The 12,408-nt window shown below is 42.9% G+C and overlaps 1 long non-coding RNA gene across 2 annotated transcripts; it reads right to left on the bottom strand.

Annotated features, from left to right (window-relative positions):
* Window positions 1-3,577: 3,577 nt before the first annotated feature.
* LOC125716886 (uncharacterized) lies at window positions 3,578-12,183 on the bottom strand. 2 transcript variants are annotated; one of them, XR_007384426.1, is made up of 4 exons: window positions 11,997-12,183; window positions 11,552-11,744; window positions 8,853-8,961; window positions 3,578-6,333 (listed from the first exon to the last, which is right to left on the bottom strand). It is a non-coding gene; the product is annotated as an uncharacterized LOC125716886 (long non-coding RNA). The 2 variants fall into 2 exon arrangements; XR_007384425.1 differs by having other exon boundaries at window positions 8,861-8,961.
* Between the last annotated feature and the right edge of the window lie 225 nt (window positions 12,184-12,408).

The raw sequence follows: 12,408 nt of genomic DNA, 5'->3' as shown, positions 1-12,408 counted from the left end.
AGGACACCAGAGTAGACATTATACACATATGAGGAGAACACGCAAACCCCGCACGCAGACCGCTGGGCTCAGAAATTGACCCCACATCACTGGAGGCGTTGCCATGCCAACCTAAGCTGCATGCAGATCTCCTGCTGGTGTGGATGAAAGTTCAATTGGTTGCATTTCCTCTTTCTCTGTGTTGGTTGTGCTAACTTGGTGTACTAACTTGTCAATTAATCTACAACTCATAAAAGCAAATTCCCACAACAGTTAATGCAGTGATTTTGTGTTCCACAACACAATAACCAATACAATTTTATTTCAGTTCCAAAAACAAAGGCATTTTCAGTTAATATGACTGAATTAGAACCTGTATCTTTGGAGGAACAATCACTTTAAACAATTTTATTAATTTCCTCTTTGGATTCCTCACTTCGAAACCCTACAGTAGTTCCGCCTCATGATATCTGCATTTTATCTTTTGTCTGTGTCAGATGACGCACAGCCGCTGAAATAAAAAACGTCTCATGGGCACTAAGTTCCATTTTTTATTCCCCAAGTTCCAGATCAGGCAGAAGATCCCACTGTATTTGGGCAGCGAATCCAGGGCTGTGTCTTTTCCAGCAAAAACCGATTTTTGATGCTGAGGAACGACGGCGATGACACAGAGCCGGGTGTGTCGGCTCCTGTACACCTCCCCGCTATGACAAACTATTTAACGTGAACTTGTCGATAAGCTTTAAAGGCACTGACAGCCCTTCTTCCAGACCTTTGAGCACCTGCCTCTCAAAAGATCTCTGCACGGCCCTGCACAGAACAGAGGAGCAACACACCAGCAGGGATCGCCTACTATTAATTCAATCAAAAGTCACTGGAGAGTGGACACAGGTGAGAGGCTTGTGGGGAAAACCACGAGGATTAAAGGCAACGACAGTTTACCCTTAAGTGGGCTATTAGCTAAATCGCAGTACATGTGGGTTTGCCATAGGGTGTCTCAGCTGTACGGTTACCTGCAGTCCATTTACAATTTGCACCCCAGGTTGGCTCCTCTCACCACACGAGGCAGCAGGGGGCGCCATATTTAAGGAACTCACAAAGCAACGTTTACTTTAAAAGGTAATAACAAAATAATACATATTAAAGATGGAATTAGGCAGCAACACAAACAAGCCGCGGTGCTACTTAACCCTGGAGTTGGATCCAAATATTTAGATAAATGTATAGAATTGTGAAGGATTATATTGCCCCTTAAGCTTCAGCCTTAGTGGAAAATTGAATTCTTTTCTAGAAAAAGCAAAATAAAAATAAAAACACAGAGAAATACATAGAATACGGCCATAAACTCTGCATCCTTAGGGAAATCAAGCACAACTTGATAGCAAAATAAAAAATTTGTGGACATAAAAATTATAATTCCTTGATGTCACCTTAGACACTTCAACAATTAAGAATCTGATTTCTCACTGGGGAATATGTAAGAAGGCACAATAAAATACATTTCACCATTTGCAAAGCTTCCCTCCAAGCACATAGCAAATTGAACATAAAACACACACACACACACACACACACACACACACACACCACCAGGTATCTAAACAGTCAGGAATAACATCATTTGAAGAAACGAGAGAAAAGAAATGTAATTATTTTACAATTGCCGCAGATTAGATTAACTGAAGCAGTACAAGTACTTAAATTTTTCGAGAAAAGGAAAATAAATGAATACAACTTAAGACACCCGAATGAATAGATTCTCAGACAATTCAGGCATGATTTAGCATCTGATTTGTTTTGATTTTATACTTCACTGTGACATCTTTGCGCAAAATTACATTTTCAAGGTTAAGAATTCAACCGGCACACAAATGACCATCCAAGCAAGCTAATCGTGCTACATTTCACACAGTTCTTACAACATGTTCTTCAGCTAAACGATAATGATTTAATGCCATCCAAGCTACGTTGTTGACTCTATGGTCACCAGGACCATGGCCCTGGAAGGCAGCGTTGAGCCCCCACACTCTTCACCTTCGCAATCCTTCTTTAGAGACTTAAAGAAAAATGACAGATTCTTAGCTAATTAGAGGAGACACTCATGACCCTTTATATTTCCATAGAAAACTTCTGACAAAAATTTCATACAAAATTTGTTCTGCATCGAAAAAAGTGGCGTCATTGATCCGCATTTCTTTATTTAGTTTTTAATTTCTTTTATGCAAACTTTTATTGCACACACACCAGATGCTAGAGAAGAAGAACGACTGTTTGAAATGAAGGTAATGTATTCATTGGCAAATGCAAAGGTGAGTGTGCCTGGAATCCTGCTGACCGCATTTGCACTTCATAAACAACTCTCAGATAGAAAATGGATTCTGCGTGTACAACAGGCAATCACTCCAAGACTGCACAGGAAGATCATCTACCCCCCCATAAAATTGCCCAAAAAAAAATAATTAATCAATGTGTAATCTAAAAGTGTAATCTATCTTACTAATTGAACCACAGCGCTGATCATTTCACGGAAGTTGGTTTTGACAACATATGGGTTAATTTTTCCTCTGAAACTAGGAGAAATACTGCCCTGTAGATGCCCATTGACGCCGCGCTTCAATGGAAGCCTATAGAAGATTCTAGTAAGCTTTGTCTAAATGGAGAGCTGACTAAAATGTATTGCCAAATACACCTCTGATGATGTGTGTTTCGATGCCCCCCCCCAAACAACATGCTTCACTGGGTGTCTATGACAACTTCATTTGTAGCTTTGCTTAGGTCAGATGCACTTGCAAAACAGATATTTTAGACCCACCTGGAAGCCAAGCTGCTCTACCCAGTATTAATGCTTAGGACTGACAAGTACAGGTGGGGTGATACCCAAAATTTATGTTTGGATTCTATCGACATTTTTGTGGCTGATATCGGCAATACCGATACGATACCGATAATGGTCACATGGTCTGTTCAGACCGTGGTTAATTTTAGGTCGCAGTGATAACTCCATTTGAGTTCCCTCAAAACGTTTTCAGCTTCAAGTACAGAAAATAAAATGCATTCATTTATTGGTAAATAATTCATTATTTTTCAGATTTTTGATAAAAAATAACTGTAGGCCTACTTTATCAACAGTAAACTATAAATTGTTAACTCTAAATTCTACAGTAATTTTTTTTACTGTTTTTTCTTCAGATTTTGTACTTAAAACATAAACATTATGCAGTTTTGGATGGGTGTTTCCTAAATGTTTAAAAAGATTAGTGGTATAGCCAATGTGATTTTATGTTGCCCTAATTACATGTTGCAGTGTTCGAGTCTATTGGTGTGAAGTGTGATCAAATTATGCCATTTTTGTATCACTGGCTAAACTAACAGTTCCAGTGAGCGATGATTACTTAAGTGCCTACATGTGACTATGCTTAAACTATGTCCATGGCCCCTGCTGAAGTGGGAGAACACTTGTATGTAGGTGAAAACAGGCACGCTATAGTCTCAGCATGAGACGTTTTTACCCAACAGTTATTGCATTAGCTGCATAAGCAATAAATAATTAAAAATAAACAAATCAATATATAAACATAAACACAATGTATTTGTCGTTTTATTTTTCTATATTTGTTCTATACAATTGACATTGATATCGATACTTTGAAAGTGTGCAACAAGAGTGAAATATGGATATTTTGTATCGATCCGCCCGCCGCTATTCATTCACATGGCGTCGGCGCTGTTCGCTGGCCACGTTCATTCATTCCGTTTCATGCAGGTGCGCGGAAGCATTTCATTGAAACCCAGAGTGCTGGCTTATCGTTTCATATGTCATCTTTCGCCCCTTGGCATTTGTAAATATTGCAAATAAAGTCATTATCATAGAGTTTTGAGTCGGATCTTTTAATTTTCAAACTCGGTGATTTTCTTAGCAGACTAGTGTGGGAGTTAGCTTGCAAACTAAGCCGTGTGTATGTTCAAACTGAGCTGCAGGATTTGAATCAACATGACAGACACCTCAGCCAAAGCCGTTCATTCCATTCTGAAGAAGACTTTTGATAAAGGACAGCAGAATTTACATATAAGTAGCTGACCGACTAGAATAAAAAAACAACAACTTTTTTCTCCATATTGCCAATCGTCCACTGTGCGCCTCACCCTTTTAAATTATTACCAGTTGCCATATCAGGAAATGTATAAATGTTATGTTTACTTTATAAACAGAGAGTGATTGGTAGGAGATGGAGTAGAGATGCTGTGTAAAGCTTTTACATGACTAAGTAATGGCATAGTGTGGATCATAGAAAAATTGTGTTTGTGTTTTTCTAAATTCTCCACACCAATATTTGCTTAAAATTTCAGACAGTTAATAATTCTGTTACTGTAATGGCTTAGAAAAACCTAAGGAGATTCATAAAGCAATCACGCAAGACTCTCAACAGCAATTAAATATAAATGCTTCAAGAAGACGGAATAATCCGTCATAACATTATATTGAGCCAATCTAATTTAATTTTTTTCAAGGGTTTATACTTTTGTTTTTTTTTTCATTTCAGGTAAAGTAGCTTACACTCTTTACTTGGTTAACTTTTAATTAAAAAAATGTAAGATATGAATTCATGTAATTTGCTCCACCATGTAACACACTGAATGCTGTTTGTTTTTTTGGGTTTTTTTGGTATTAACTTTTATAATAAGGACCACAGCGCAGATTCTTATGAGTTCAGCTCAGCTCCTCAGCGTCTGAGAACCTAGAACCCATTATGGCCTCAACTCACGGTCCTCAAGGTCCGAGCACTGACCGGTGTGAAGCCTCTACGGCCAATCGGAATCAGTGATCGGAATCTACCTACCTGAGAGAATTGAAAACAAGGCCTGCATTTGGAATCAAGTTCCAGATTTGAAGAGCCCTGCATTATGGTTAACGACAGGGGCTGGGACTGATGCCTGGAGGGTTGGTGTGGCTGCGGGTTTTTGAGACGGCCTACCTGCCTAGTTTATAATTAGTTGATCAGTCACTGAATCCAGTGCACCATGTCTAGGACTAGGATTTTATCCCACTGTTGCACTTTTCCTTTTTATTTTTGCTTTGCCCCAAGTGCTACAGAGATGCACGCCACACTACATTTACCATGTGACCAGTCACACAGTGAAATCATCCTCTTTGTCGAACCGTGCTTGTCTTCTTCTTATAGGCAGATAGCGAGGAAGCTTTAAAACAGCAAGAAAGGCATTACGGCAGCCCTCCCCCAGGTGGGACCTTCCTCATACGGCGTCAGTCGTGGCAGTACAGGATATGCGGGATTAGCCTTCGCTGCTATCACACGGCACCATGTGTGGGGAGGAAATCTGATATTTCTGGAGGCAGATTAAAAGCGACAAGATCCACTGGCAACAAAAAGAAAGGTTGTAGTGGGATTGTGTTCAGCGCATCATAACTCACTCAAAAGCTTTCTGAAATATCAATGTAAAACCATCGCAGGCCAGAGGCTGTCAGGGAGGCTCCTTATCGGGTCAGATCATGCTTACAGTACAGCGTGAGTACATGTTACTTTTTCTTGCCTCATTTACATTAACGCTTTTTTTGTTGTGAATGACTGTGTCACGGGGTGGCATGGTGGTGCAGTGGTTAGCACTGTTGCCTGGGACCCAGGTTCGAGTCTCCGCCCGAGTCACATGTGTGTGGAGTTTGCATGTTCTCCCCATGTCGTCGTGGGGATCCTCCGGGTACTCCGGTTTCCCTCCTCAGTCCAAAAAAATCCTGAGGCTAATTGGAGTTGCCAAATTGCCCGTAGGAGTGAATGTGTGAGTGAATGGTGTGTGAGTGTGCCCTGCGATGGGCTGGCCCCCCATCCTGGGTTGTTCCCTGCCTCGTGCCCATTGCTTCTGGGATAGGCTCCGGACCCCCCGCGACCTAGTAGGATAAGCGGTTTGGAAAATGGATGGATGGATGGATGACTGTATCACTTCTGACCTTGATTGCTTTTTTTTTCCTCCTAGGACATTGTGCCCATGGTTGGGAAGAAGGACAGTGTCCTGTGATGATCTTCTGTTGCAGCCTCCTGTCCATGGGGCCTGATGTAAATTCCCTCATTAATTCTTATTAAGAGTTTGCTGAAAGGAGCTAATTATCTCCCCAGGGGTATGAACCTGTTTATAAGTCATCATCTTTACATGTCGGTGTCACTTTCGCCGGCTGCCCCAATTTTCGTGGAAAGGAAAGTACTATCGTGATTCGTGGTGGCTTGCTGGTTAAATCTCATCCCATCTTCAGCAAAGTCTGATGTTCTTGCTATTTTAACAATTAAGCTTAAGCTCAAACTTGCTGGAGTTGCTTGTGTCACAGAGCAGCCCTGCAATCGGATTCACCTGGGCGAGAAAAATGGATGCAAAAATGTGTAAATTTGAGCATTTCTGTATTTTTCCCTAATTTTTAATCAGACTCTCTGCTGGAGGCATGAAGTTACCTCTAATACTTCCGTGCAGCACACAATCTGCAAGCCCCCCCCCCCCCCCCCAGCTCCCCCCCAGCCCAAAAAAAAAAAAAAAACCCAGATTACATTTCCCCCATTATCATTCAGGGCTGATTATGAGTAGAGCTAATAACTCTATGGGCGGAAAGCTCTGGACAATTTTTTTCTTTGAGAATTTTATATTTTCTGTTAGGTGCTGTTCTATAAGGGTTACTGAATGTGAAGTCTGTTTGTGTTTTATGTTAGGGACATTGCTCTGTTTCGCTGATACGCATTAGCATTTCATATTCATAATTTTCCTAAACATCTGAGTGTTTGCTCGTGTGTACATTTACCTCTGTGGCTGGTGTACTGTATCTGCCAGGAAGATCAGTCCTTCAAATGGCAGGGTATTCTCAAAAAAAACAACATATGGATTCCGCTTCTGCATTTTAGAAACATACGGGTCAAACTTTGAATTACTGTCCTCACTTTTGTCCCGCAGGCGGTTACCTGAGTTTGACAAAAAAAAAAGCATAACCTGGAATTGCGAAAACCACGGGGATCCCTCATAGTCATATGTCAGCAGCGAGCAATTCGGGCCTCATTAGACCTAATCCTCCAGCAAAAGGCTGCCACGTGTCTTCATTCCTAGGAGGCGGTGAACTGCACTGTGCCCTAAGGTTCTCTGCATGTGTGTCGGAGTCTCGACGAGCAAAGCATCTCGTCTGCTAACCTGTGAATCCAGACAAAATTGGGACGCTGCAGGTGCGAGCTTTCGGAAGACCGAAACGTTTATTTTCACCAGCGCTGGTAGACTTCTTCTGTCCTTGCAACATTGCTGAATTTAATTTATATCAGGCAGAGAAAATGATTAAACAGTTTTGCTGCTAAGTTCGGTGTCTGAATCTTTTCAATGAGATTTTATTTTTTCAATCTAAAGACTATTTAGGCCAAAACCTCTTTAATCTCAAAATGAAAAGAAACAATATCTTTATAGAGCTCTCCTGAGATTTTATTTACTTCCAAAGTTAATCTCCAGGGCAGAGTATTACAGTAATCGGTTTTATGTAGAGTTTTATTATCTTAGAGTACAGTCTTCGAGATGACTTCAGGGAAATTATTGTGTGTGTAAGTCAGCGAGAGACTAAAAAAGATGTAGAATTAAGAAGGTGCAGGGAGCTGGAGGTGAACAGCACTTGGCTTTAAAGGTAAATTGCGGCAGTCAGTCTGAGTTGCCCAACGACCTGATTTTTTTGTACTGGTTCTGTCTGGAACATTCCGCCGGAAAACCCCTAGTGAGAGGACAGGGCCTCGTTGCTGTGTCACATGCCGCTCTCCAGCAAATTACGTGCCGCGATTCCGGGTGACACCACCGGACCTTCCTATCCACTCTGTAATTGCACGGCTCTCCCAGCTGTGTAACACGCTCACGGCCATGAAAGCCGACGTTGATTATGTGAGTGTTAGCACCGGGTCGCACAGACGGACAGGGCGCCCTATTCACACGGGTAGCAAGGCACTCTGGGTAATAAGGGTAAGATGGCAGTAGGCCATGAACATCCTGGGGCGGAGCAAAGTTATGAGCCCTTCATTCACCTCTTTCCCAATATTGCAGTTATGAAACAGCCTTCCCTCTTGGCCCCTGACAGCCAGACCTCGTCACACCTCCCTAACCTCCACGTTATTTTTGCGTCTGTGACTTTTTTTCCCCACAGCTAAAGTCTGAAATTTCACCTCTTGCATTTGTTAAAGTCGCAAAGCCAGGTCTCCATCCCTTCCTCCCAGTGTCATATGAATCTGTTTGCCATGCAGCCTTAAAGCAGAAGAGGATGAAGCTTAACCCTTGATGTCCATATTCATTCATAATTCAGGCAACCCAGCTGCTGTCATTAACACACATTAGCATTTAATTAATTCTGCAGACCCTTTCATCCAAAGCGACAGACATTTTAGAGAGGGCAGGGTCAGACAATCCCTGATGCAAGTTGGGGTTAAGGGTCATGCTCAGGGGGTGAAACTGTGAAACTCAAGGATTTGAACCCGCACCCTTCTGAGCACACGCACAGCGCCCTAAGCCACTGAGGCACACAATGTCCTATGCATGTCAACTTCTTGTCATTTCCCACAATGCATTTCCTGTCCTTGTGAAGATGGTGCGGCAGACCCTGCTCCTTGGGTACTGGCGTTCGCTGAAGATGAGAGGAGGGCTAGCCACAGAACGGACAGAGCAGCACTGCAGCACACTTCACTGCACTGCTCCTGCTTGGCGAGACGCCAGAGCACTGGGGAGGTGCCAGTGCTGTTGGCCAGTTCTTGCCAGGTCTCTTTGTACATCTTTGTTTTCACATTTCTACCTCACAGTCCGCCATCTTCTCACCCACCAACAGCCTCCCCATGGGCAAGGCGGTGACCCACAGGCCCCTCCTCCCTCACCTCCTCACCTCGGGACCTCCTCGTCCTGCCTCCTGGTTGACCTCCATGAAGCCTGAACCATCGATCGCGGGGAAAAGGCCCCTTCTGTTTCCCCTGTAACTGCGGCCACCTTAATGAGATGTGGAGAAAGAAAATATAGCAGTGAGGGAAAAAAAATGGTACAATGAGGAATGGAAAGAGGAGCAAGATCAGGAGGACATTGGGGAGGGAAGGGGAACGTGACAGGAGGCTGGAGAGTGTTCAGCTATACTCCCGTTTTCATTTGGCCCACCTGTGTTCCGATTTCCTGTTTGCTCACACCCAGACATATAGACACCCCCCCCCACCCCCCCGAAATATGGCAGCCAGCCACAGAACAGGCACTCATGCATCCAGCACTGGCGTGACTGCAACGATTGCAGCTCAGTGGCAGGACGGTTGATGCAGTGATGAATGCATTTGTCCATGACGATAACTTAGCAAACTGAAAGTCTGTTGAAAAGTCCATAGGAAACACGACTTTCTCAAAGTGAATTTTAAGGGTTTATAAGGCGCTCGTGCTCCCGAAATTGATTCTGGATGGGGAAAGGGACGATTTATTTGTCTCATTCACTGATCACGCACACAGACATGCACAAACGTATATGTATACTATATACTGTCAAACAGCAGCTGCACAGACAGCTGTACATTAAACAAACACCTAAATAAACAATGTTCCCCTCTACTGGAAAAAAATGTGTTTCATTCACGGTGGCACAACCCATTGTGCCACATTTTATGGAATAAACATCTTCTCTATTAGCTGTGTGACTAATTGCCTACTTAATATTTCAAAAATCCAAAAGTCATGCCACTGTTGACCTTTGATTTACAAGGCATTTACCGTTCATTTTCTACTCGGCAATTTGCATGAAAAAGTAATGACTACTTTGGAAAAACGGCAGGATGCATATTACAGCGATGGAGCCCAAGGCCTGGTTCGTGTTACAGTAGCCATAGCTAACAGCTCTATGGAACTGTTCTGCTCCATTCCTAGGAATAAAGGTTCTGCAGTGAAAGGTTGTTTAGATGTATCTAAGCGTATTGACTGGGGGGGGCATTATGAGCCACTGCAGCTTTTACAAACTACTTTAAAACTGAAAGGCTCTTTGCTTAGCTAATTAGTTAAAATCTTGTCCTTTTACAGGTTTGTTTCTTTGATTGAAAGACTGATCCAGCCGTTTTACATTAACATCAGTGACACACGCATGATTATAGAGGACTGACCAATCAGCACACAGCACAAACTCAGCACTAGAGAAATCCGAGTATTTTTAATTGAAATGGTAGTTTGCACACCTTGTCATAGCTCGTAGTGCCCCCCCACCCCCCACCCCGACATGGAACATCCTAGGTATCATGCAATATTATTCATGATCCGTTTGATATTTACACTTATGCACAGGCAAGATATCGATCACTGACATACAAAAACTGAGCAGCGACCAAAGGATGGAATTTGTCTGAATTTGTCTGCAACATCAAGCGACTGACAACCAATGCTGAAGGTTCGCGGTTTTTTTGCAGTTAGGTTTTCATAGTGCAGTGAAATCCCTATTTGCAACTACAATACAGTGCAAAACAAATGCAAGATGATGAACACTGCCGAGGTTAAAAGCCAGGGATATTGGTAGAACATTTCTCGTTGGCCGTTGCGCCGGCCTTAAACCTCGCAGGTTTGCTAGGAATGCTCACAGATCAGCACCCAGACAAAGCCGGGGGGGGGGGGGGGCAGTTACCAGCCAGCCCACGAACGCTCATATATAGATCCATGAAATCCAGTCTAGATAATCTGCAAATCCCATTCCCTTCGTCTCCCTGACATGGACGTTTGTCCTGGGCTGCTAGAATTTTGCAATTTTAACCTGCAAATCATCCAGCCCAAGATAGTATTTATCATCCACACATCTATGAATGCAGCGATGAATAAATATACAGCATGTAAATATGTATTACAGAAATGAACTCCAGTGACACAATTTTATATATAATATGATTCAGCATCCCAAATAACTGGAATCTTGCTGCAGCTTCAATGCATTTTACAGCTACATTATTGGTATAAAAATTCCCGCACAGGTGCCCTATGATGGCCTGGTATCCCATGCAGTGTCTCAGCCTTATAACCCATGCTGTCTACATCTACATTCATAGTGCTGGATGAGTGATTTTTTTCCTGCCAAAACTGCTGGCATCCAGAATTATGGGAATTATAAATAGCAACCTGCAAGTTGATAAGTAAATGGCAGCTTATGGAATTGTGTATCAGTTAATGATCTTTCGCAGATGACAACTACTGTATGCCGATTGTTTTGCGAAGCAGGTATTAAAATACACATTGCCAAAAAAGTTTTATCAGCTGCAAAACAAGTAGGTATTTATAGATTTGCAACAAAACAATGTATGTAAAATGTATGTATGTGCATATCTTTTAATTTATTTTTCCACATATGTTGAGAGAGGGAGCAGAACTTGCCCGTCAGCTAAACTGCCTTGTGGCGCATTTAAATCCAAACGTTCGACCACTTTTATATATTTTTTTTCGCTCGGCAGCTTGTTAAGATCACCACAGCTCCCAACACGAGAGACATGTGGCGGTGGGGAAAATCCCATCATCTTTCACTGAAGGTGCTGTTTGTGAGCAAGCTGGAGTGCAGTCCTAGCAAACGGTCACCCACCTTGACCTCTTCCACGGCTCGACGCTCACATTCACACAAGGCAATATAAGCTGCCATCCTCCCTCTGTACGGGCTGCACGCTGACGACGATCGTAACTCTGCGATTTATAGCGCATTGATCCCAGTCCCTGGCAGATGATGCGTGTGCGCAGGGGGCATGTATGGCCGTTTCGCAAGCTGACATGTTCTAGAGCTGAAAAAAAGAAAAAAGCCAGGTGATTCTAAAAAAAAAAACACTATTTAATAACATGACACATGCAATTCATTTAGGTCCCCATTTGCATTCCAGTGGCACGCTCGCACTTTTAGACCCTAATTACCCACACGGCCAGCGAAGCGGGCGGCATGTACCACGGAAACCTGCCCCCTCGATTTCTCACGCCATTGTTTCGCTGTGATTTTAGGCTGTTCTTTTCCTGGAAATTTAATAATGATAATTACCTACCCTTGTTTACACTTCTCGGGCGATAAAAAAAAAAAATCGACAACAAAATATCACTCCGCCATTACTAATGGAGGCCGGCAGGGGCCAGCTGCATATAGCCGTGTAGCGAATTCTTGAAGAAGGACTGTGAAATCGCGCCAACAGCTTGCCGTAGCAAGCAACAGATGCTCGCCAGAAGTACACGGCGTTTACGGGCGGCTGCGGCGCACTATGGAATAAGCAAAGAGATGAAGGATCGCAGACAGCGGAGCTCAAAAGCACTCAAGGAGGAAGGGATTCGGAGAAGCCCTGATGAATTGGAATGTGTAACTGCATTTTGTACACCTGTTTGGAGAATGTTCGCCAATGTAAACGCTTTACGTTTTACGCTTCTGGAAGTGCTTGAGGCGGAGGCGATATCTCCCTAGTGTTT

The sequence above is a fragment of the Brienomyrus brachyistius genome, chromosome 2, assembly GCF_023856365.1.
Source record: "Brienomyrus brachyistius isolate T26 chromosome 2, BBRACH_0.4, whole genome shotgun sequence".
In the NCBI taxonomy this organism is placed as follows: domain Eukaryota; kingdom Metazoa; phylum Chordata; class Actinopteri; order Osteoglossiformes; family Mormyridae; genus Brienomyrus; species Brienomyrus brachyistius.
The sequence above is the reverse complement of the archived record's forward strand: the minus strand, read 5'-3'. Positions and strand labels throughout refer to the sequence as shown.